We start from the raw sequence: 7,500 nt of genomic DNA on the forward strand, positions 1-7,500 counted from the left end.
CAAAGAAAACAGATACGAAAGTAAAATGGAATTGACGGATTATATCCCGCATGTACTAATACGACGACGCGCGTCGAACGCCGCGCGCCTCTGCGACGACCCGAGAGAGAAAGGGAAGCCAGCAGCAGAGCGCCGTCGGCCTTTTTCGGTGCGGTCGGCGTCGTGCGAGCGGGATGGAGGAGGAGAGGATTATCCGAGACTCTCTCCTTAAGCTTCGTAGCCGCAACCGGCGTCGCGTCGCGTCGCGTCGCGTCGCGCGCGACCCGTTGAGGCTCGTTGCGCAAATTGCGAAATTACATGAATGCGATTCGGAGCAGAAGACGCTTTCCCGATCGCGCTCTTGCCAAGCGCAGAGTTACGATCCGGCGTTAAGCGCGTACCGGTGGTAACCTACGCCCGTCCGTGCGTCCGCAACGCTCGTGAACGCGCCCCTCCCCGCACCGGGGCAGCGGTCAGCGTGTTTGTACGCGAGCGCGCGGCTATCGGACGAACGGGCGAGAGGACGGATCACACCCGATCAAGTCCGACGGTTTCTTCAAAGAACATTCCGCCCCGGCTCTTCCAAATGTTATATATTATTATATTATATATACGGGGAAGAGACGCTCCGATCGCGAAACAACTTTTGTGCCGTAGCCTCCCCAGCGGTGGCGGCGGTCCGCGCGCGTGCTCGGACGCGCGCGGCCAGGCTGATCGAAGGGCCAACGATTTTATCTCTCTCTCTTCGGAGAGGAGACTAAGATGGATGAACGAAGCGTTCGTTGAACGCAAGAATTGCAAAACGATTACCCTGAACGGTGGATCACTTGGCTCGTGGGTCGATGAAGAACGCAGCTAATTGCGCGTCAACTTGTGAACTGCAGGACACATGAACATCGACATTTCGAACGCACATTGCGGTCCACGGATACAATTCCCGGACCACGCCTGGCTGAGGGTCGTTTTAGTACCTCGAAACTGCTTGCGCCTTTGCGCGCCGGGCCACCGTGCCCGTTCGCGCAAACGGTGTACGAGCGATAGTTGGACGTTCGCCCGAGACGAGCCGTCCCGAGAGGCGGCCCCTTGGCGTCGTCTGAAATAACACCGAGGAAAAGGAAGAGTGAGAGCAGCGTACGCACACACGCAGTAAGTAAAGATAGGGAGCCTGCGCGCGCGCGCCCGGAAACTGTCGAAGGAGAGAGGGAGTAGAAGACACGCGCACACACGTTGCGTTATCCCTCTCGCGGTCTCCCGGTGCGCCAGCGCGCGCTCGCGCCTCTTACGCGCGAGTCTTGGTGCGCGCCACCTTCCGCGCAAACGGTAGGAGAGAACCGCGGCGCGTCGTCGCCCGGCGGTACGCGGAGAGAAAAGAGCGAGAGAGCCCTCCTTAACGCGGGTGAATCGCGAGCCGACCGCTTGTCCGAGTCCACGAAATTCTCGAAAACGAATATAGGGGACCGGCACGCGTCGTCGTGTACTCGTCGAATCCGATTGGCCCCGTCGTATCCCATATCCGTGCATAACACACGATATGCGGAGAGAAAATTTGAAGGATGTGGGTGATAGAGATGTACGTGTACGCGCACACTCGCTCGCAATGTATCTCGCGTCCCCGGCGATCGAAGATGACGCGATCCGCGCCGATCTTATTCGTTGTTTGCAAGCAGACAACTCGAACGAGATTCGATCGGCTTACATTTCCTCCTATTAGCGGCTGCGAGCCGCGCGTGGAAGAATCGTTGTCACAAACAACACGTCTCCTCGCCACTCCTCCGAGTACAATGCGAAGCCGCTGTGCCGGCGCTGCCGCTCTCCCGACGCTCGCTCTCTAAGTGAGAAAAGAGCCGGCGGAGGAGGCGGCGCGGCCACGGTTATCGAAAACTAAACTCTTTGACGACCTCAGAGCAGGCGAGATTACCCGCTGAATTTAAGCATATTATTAAGCGGAGGAAAAGAAACTAACTAGGATTTCCTTAGTAGCGGCGAGCGAACAGGAAAGAGCCCAGCACCGAATCCCGCGGTTCCGCCGCAGGGAAATGTGGTGTTTGGGAGGATCCGCTTATCCCGAGGTGTCGCGTCGCGTCCAAGTCCATCTTGAATGGGGCCACTTACCCGTAGAGGGTGCCAGGCCCGTAGCGACCGGTGCGCGTCTCGGGAGGATCTCTCCTTAGAGTCGGGTTGCTTGAGAGTGCAGCTCTAAGTGGGTGGTAAACTCCATCTAAGGCTAAATACGACCACGAGACCGATAGCGAACAAGTACCGTGAGGGAAAGTTGAAAAGAACTTTGAAGAGAGAGTTCAAGAGTACGTGAAACCGTTCAGGGGTAAACCTAAGAAACCCAAAAGATCGAACGGGGAGATTCATCGTCAGCGGCGCTGGCTTCGCGTCGGTGGGCGATGTCCCGCGGAGTCCTCGCGGCTCTCGCGCGGGCACGCTACCGTGCGTCGATGTCCGGCGCTCGTCGTCGTGCACTTCTCCCCAAGTAGAACGTCGCGACCCGCTGGGTGTCGGTCTACGGTCCGGGTGCGGTGACTGTCGCGTCGCCGGTAAAACGGCACGCGACAAACCCCCGGTCGCCCGGCCGGCTGCTCGGCGGTACGCGCAAGGTATCAGGCCGCACTATTTACGGTGCGTCGAGGCCGTCGCAAGCGCGCGCCACGGTACTCGGAGGTTACGGACTTTGCGCCGTCCCCGGTCCTGGCCCGCTGTTGGTTGAAGTACGGTTCACCTTCGACAGGCCTGTCGAACGTCCCTCTTATTCCCTTGTGGGAATCGAGGGGGATCTATACCGGTCGGCGACGCTACTGCTTTGGGTACTCTTAGGACCCGTCTTGAAACACGGACCAAGGAGTCTAACATGTACGCGAGTCATTGGGACTTGTCGCGAGACCTAAAGGCGTAATGAAAGTGAAGATCGACCCTGGCCGTCGATCGAGGGAGGATGGGCCGCGTCGCGATGCGGCCTCGCACTCCCTGGGCGTCTCGTTCTCATCGCGAGAAGAGGCGCACCCAGAGCGTACACGTTGGGACCCGAAAGATGGTGAACTATGCCTGGTCAGGACGAAGTCAGGGGAAACCCTGATGGAGGTCCGTAGCGATTCTGACGTGCAAATCGATCGTCGGAACTGGGTATAGGGGCGAAAGACTAATCGAACCATCTAGTAGCTGGTTCCCTCCGAAGTTTCCCTCAGGATAGCTGGCACTCGACCGTTCCCCACGGAACGCGAACGAGTCTCATCTTGTAAAGCGAATGATTAGAGGCCTTGGGGCCGAAACGACCTCAACCTATTCTCAAACTTTAAATGGGTGAGATCTCTGGCTTTCTTGAATTATGAAGCCACGAGCATCTCGGATCAGAGTGCCAAGTGGGCCATTTTTGGTAAGCAGAACTGGCGCTGTGGGATGAACCAAACGCAGAGTTAAGGCGCCCAACTCGACGCTCATGGGACACCATGAAAGGCGTTGGTTGCTTAAGACAGCAGGACGGTGGCCATGGAAGTCGGAATCCGCTAAGGAGTGTGTAACAACTCACCTGCCGAAGCAACTAGCCCTGAAAATGGATGGCGCTGAAGCGTCGAGCCTATACTCTGCCGTCAGCGGCAAGTGGGGCGGCAACGGGAGCGCCGGGCGCGTCGTGTCTTGTTGGTACGGTGTCGCAAGGTCTCTCGCGTCGTCACGAAGCCCTGACGAGTAGGAGGGTCGCGACGGTGAGCGCAGAAGGGTCTGGGCGCGAGCCTGCCTGGAGCCGCCGTCGGTGCAGATCTTGGTGGTAGTAGCAAATACTCCAGCGAGGCCCTGGAGGACTGACGTGGAGAAGGGTTTCGTGTGAACAGCCGTTGCACACGAGTCAGTCGATCCTAAGCCCTAGGAGAAATCCTATGTCAATGACGGCGTACAATATACTCGAGTGTCGAAGAAACACAGCAACAAAACAGCAGAACCGAGCGAGTCGCGCACGAACGTCGCTTTACGCGCGCGTTCCGTTGCCGCTGGCGAGCGACGTTTTGATGATGATGATGATGATGTATATAAAGACACACGCCCGTCGGGCGAAAGGGAATCCGGTTCCTATTCCGGAACCCGGCAGCGGAACCGCATACAATTCGGGCCCTCGTAAGAGTGTTCGTCGGGGTAACCCAAAATGACCTGGAGACGCCGTCGGGAGATCCGGGAAGAGTTTTCTTTTCTGTATAAGCGTTCGAGTTCCCTGGAAACCTCTAGCAGGGAGATAGGGTTTGGAACGCGAAGAGCACCGCAGTTGCGGCGGTGTCCGGATCTTCCCCTCGGACCTTGAAAATCCAGGAGAGGGCCACGTGGAGGTGTCGCGCCGGTTCGTACCCATATCCGCAGCAGGTCTCCAAGGTAAAGAGCCTCTAGTCGATAGAATAATGTAGGTAAGGGAAGTCGGCAAATTGGATCCGTAACTTCGGAATAAGGATTGGCTCTGAGGAGCGGGGCGTGTCGGGCTTGGTCGGGAAGCGGGTCTGGCTGACGTGCCGGGCCTGGGCGAGGTGAACGGTCGGCGTTCTCGCGCCGGTCCCGGGATCCGAGCTCGGTCCCGTGCCTTGGCCTCCCGCGGATCTTCCTTGCTGCGAGGCTTCCGTGGCGGCGCGAGCCGTCGTGGTCGTCCTCTTCGGCCGCCATTCAACGCTCAGCTCAGAACTGGCACGGACTAGGGGAATCCGACTGTCTAATTAAAACAAAGCATTGCGATGGCCCTCGCGGGTGTTGACGCAATGTGATTTCTGCCCAGTGCTCTGAATGTCAACGTGAAGAAATTCAAGCAAGCGCGGGTAAACGGCGGGAGTAACTATGACTCTCTTAAGGACGTCCGGGTGACGCTCATTACTGATCTTGTGTCGGTGCTGGATTAAGGTCCGGCCTACACGGGTGATGTTCTGGGTTGATCCTGGGGTCTGAGAGTCATGGTTGGCTATAGCTCTCTTAACTACAACTTTCACTGCTTTTGAGGGGACGGAGCAGGCGGATCAATGGTCCGCCTTGCTTCGTCCCCTTTTTTGTCAAGAGTTTTAATTTTTTATGAATGCTTTATACATAATATCATAAAGCAACACGCCGCAAAGCAACACGCCGTGAAAGCAACACGCCGCGTAAAGCAACACGCCGCTAGCAATAATGCGGCCTACCTTGCGAAACATGCACGCAAGGAGATCCTGTACTCCATCACAGGACAAAGTGGCTTGTAAAGACTCTGACAAAAGCCGGAGTTAACATCAGCTCCGAGAGCAGTGGGTGTGGTGAATGAGGGCTATAGTAGGGACGTGATGCGAAGCGCTTTGCGATATTAGTCCTCTTGTTAGGACCATCAGCCTCTCACGTTCAAGTTGTGCATCTACCTCCTCGTGGTACTCCTGGTAACGTCGCCTATTTTGAATAGCGAGTGGCTGTAGGCGACGGCTAAGTGATGTCACAGCGAAGTGCTCCCCAAAGGACCCCACAAGGGCCCATGTGCCGATTCCATGGTGAGTTGTGGGGACAAGAAAGGAACGGCTTCGGGGGACTCTCGGTTGTCAATCCGTTTGCTCCCCCAACATGCAGCAAATATGTAATGGAAAATGAAAGAATGGTTACACGCTCGGGTTCTCGGATGGCCCGAGCACTGCATGTTCGACGCGTGAATGATGATGCGACTTGTGGCGAAGCGCCATCAGACGAGCGTCAGGTTCCTCCCTCGCAGGATCGCGACAATGCCACTGCCGAACAGCAGGCAAGTGAACCGCCCGTTGCATGCGATCTCTGCGGCAGGGACTTCAGGAACAGGCAAGGCCTCGGTGTGCGCACTCGTATTGCGCACCCCGTGGAAGCCAACAACGCGGTCGTTGTGGAACGCGTTAGGGCCAGATGGTCGGAGGAGGAGGTGCGTCTCATGGCAAGAGCTGAGGCTACAGCCACCTCAGCGGGGATTCTCTTTTTAAACCAATATCTCCATGAGAAGTTCCCCAATAGAACCTTGGAAGCCATCAAGGGTAAGCGTCGACAAGAGGCTTACCGCGAGTTGGTCCAAGCGTTTTGCCAAGAGGTCACATCGAACACCGATGATGTTGACGATGCTGGCAACACGGGCGGTGCGACGATGATAGGAGTCGCCCGCCCGTCCATTGAGACGGCCTATGATGAGCCGCAGCCTGCACCCCAGTTGGTCACTGAGACCTCTGGGAGGCTCCGAGGCGTAGTGGAGGAGCTCCGTGAGCTTGTGGGGCGCCTTCGGAGCTATGAGGCTGAGTCTCTGGCGAACATCGCAGAAGACTTTCTGGCTGGGAGAATCGACGTTCATGCCATTGAGAGATGGCTGGGCAAGATTTTTCCTAAGCCGACGGCTGCCCCTCCTAGACGCGCAGAAGCACGACAGCGAAATCCTCCCAAAGCGAACAACTTGAGGAGAGAGAATAGGAAGCAAAAGAGGTGTAGGGATTATGCCATAGTGCAGACTCTCTACAAAAAGAACCTCAAATACTGTCTCTCGAAGATACTCGATGGTGATGCGGAGCGCGTGCGTCCGTCCGCTGTTGAATTCCGCGACTACTGGCGTCCCCTTATGGAGACGACTAGTGTGGCGGATGGAGACATGACGGAGCTGCGCCGCACACTCGGAGAGTCGAGACAGACGGGCGGTGCCAGCCGGAGCCTTCCGCCGAGAGCCAGAGGGATTCATCTCGAAGGTCTCGGCGAGGGCGCGACCATGGAAAATGCTCCTACGGTCGATAGGACCTTGCTCTGGGACCCTGTTATACCTGCCGAAGTGGCGAGGGTTTCTGTAAAGACTGGCACTGCACCGGGGTTGGACGGAATAGAGCCGAGAGCATGGAACGCAGTTCCAAATGTTATTCGCGCTTTGTTGTTCAACCTGTTGCTTCTTGCGGGTGAGGCGCCCTCGTCGATCGCCAATACCAGAACGGTTTTCCTAGAAAAGGGGAAGATGCCGGAACGGCCTGCGCCGTCTGATTATCGACCCCTTAGTATAGGATCCGTTGTGCTGAGACACTTCCACAAGATCTTGGCCAAAAGACTAGCGGCTCTGGACATTTTCGATCAGCGCCAAAGGGGTTTCCGACCGGTTGATGGGGTCTGTGAGAATGTCACAGTCCTGTCGGCCGTGTTGGATCACGCCCGGAGGCGCTGTAGAACTGTCCATGTGGCGTGTGTGGACCTGTCGAAAGCATTCGACACGGTTTCGCACACGGCCATTCATAGTGCTCTCGAGGAGGTGGGTTTACCGCCACCTTTCCGAGAGTACATTAGAGCAATTTACAACAATGCTAGGACGGTGTTACAGCCCACCGTCGGCCAGGAAGTGTCGATGACGCAGCTGGGACGTGGCGTGAGACAGGGTGATCCTCTATCGCCCCTGCTGTTCAATCTGGTCGTAGATAGAGCACTGGGGGTTCTCTCGGAGGATGTTGGCTTCAGAATCGGGGGTCGAGTCGTTAGCGCCTTGGGTTACGCCGACGACATTATACTCCTGTCCTCCACGAAGGTGGGACTCCAAGAAAACCTTACGCG

General features: G+C 56.9%; 1 non-coding gene and 1 pseudogene across 1 annotated transcript; both read left to right on the top strand.

Annotated features, from left to right (window-relative positions):
• Positions 1-786: 786 nt before the first annotated feature.
• On the top strand, positions 787-941 carry LOC138943713 (5.8S ribosomal RNA). Its single transcript, XR_011448539.1, has one exon. It is a non-coding gene; the product is annotated as a 5.8S ribosomal RNA (ribosomal RNA).
• Positions 942-1,873: 932 nt separating this feature from the next.
• LOC138943725 (large subunit ribosomal RNA) overlaps positions 1,874-7,500 on the top strand; it is an 8,478-nt pseudogene continuing 2,851 nt past the window's right edge.

The sequence above is a fragment of the Polyergus mexicanus genome, unplaced genomic scaffold (genome assembly GCF_030449975.1).
Source record: "Polyergus mexicanus isolate NDT 795.1 unplaced genomic scaffold, iyPolMexi1.0 SCAF_34, whole genome shotgun sequence".
Classification (NCBI taxonomy): Eukaryota; Metazoa; Arthropoda; class Insecta; order Hymenoptera; family Formicidae; genus Polyergus; species Polyergus mexicanus.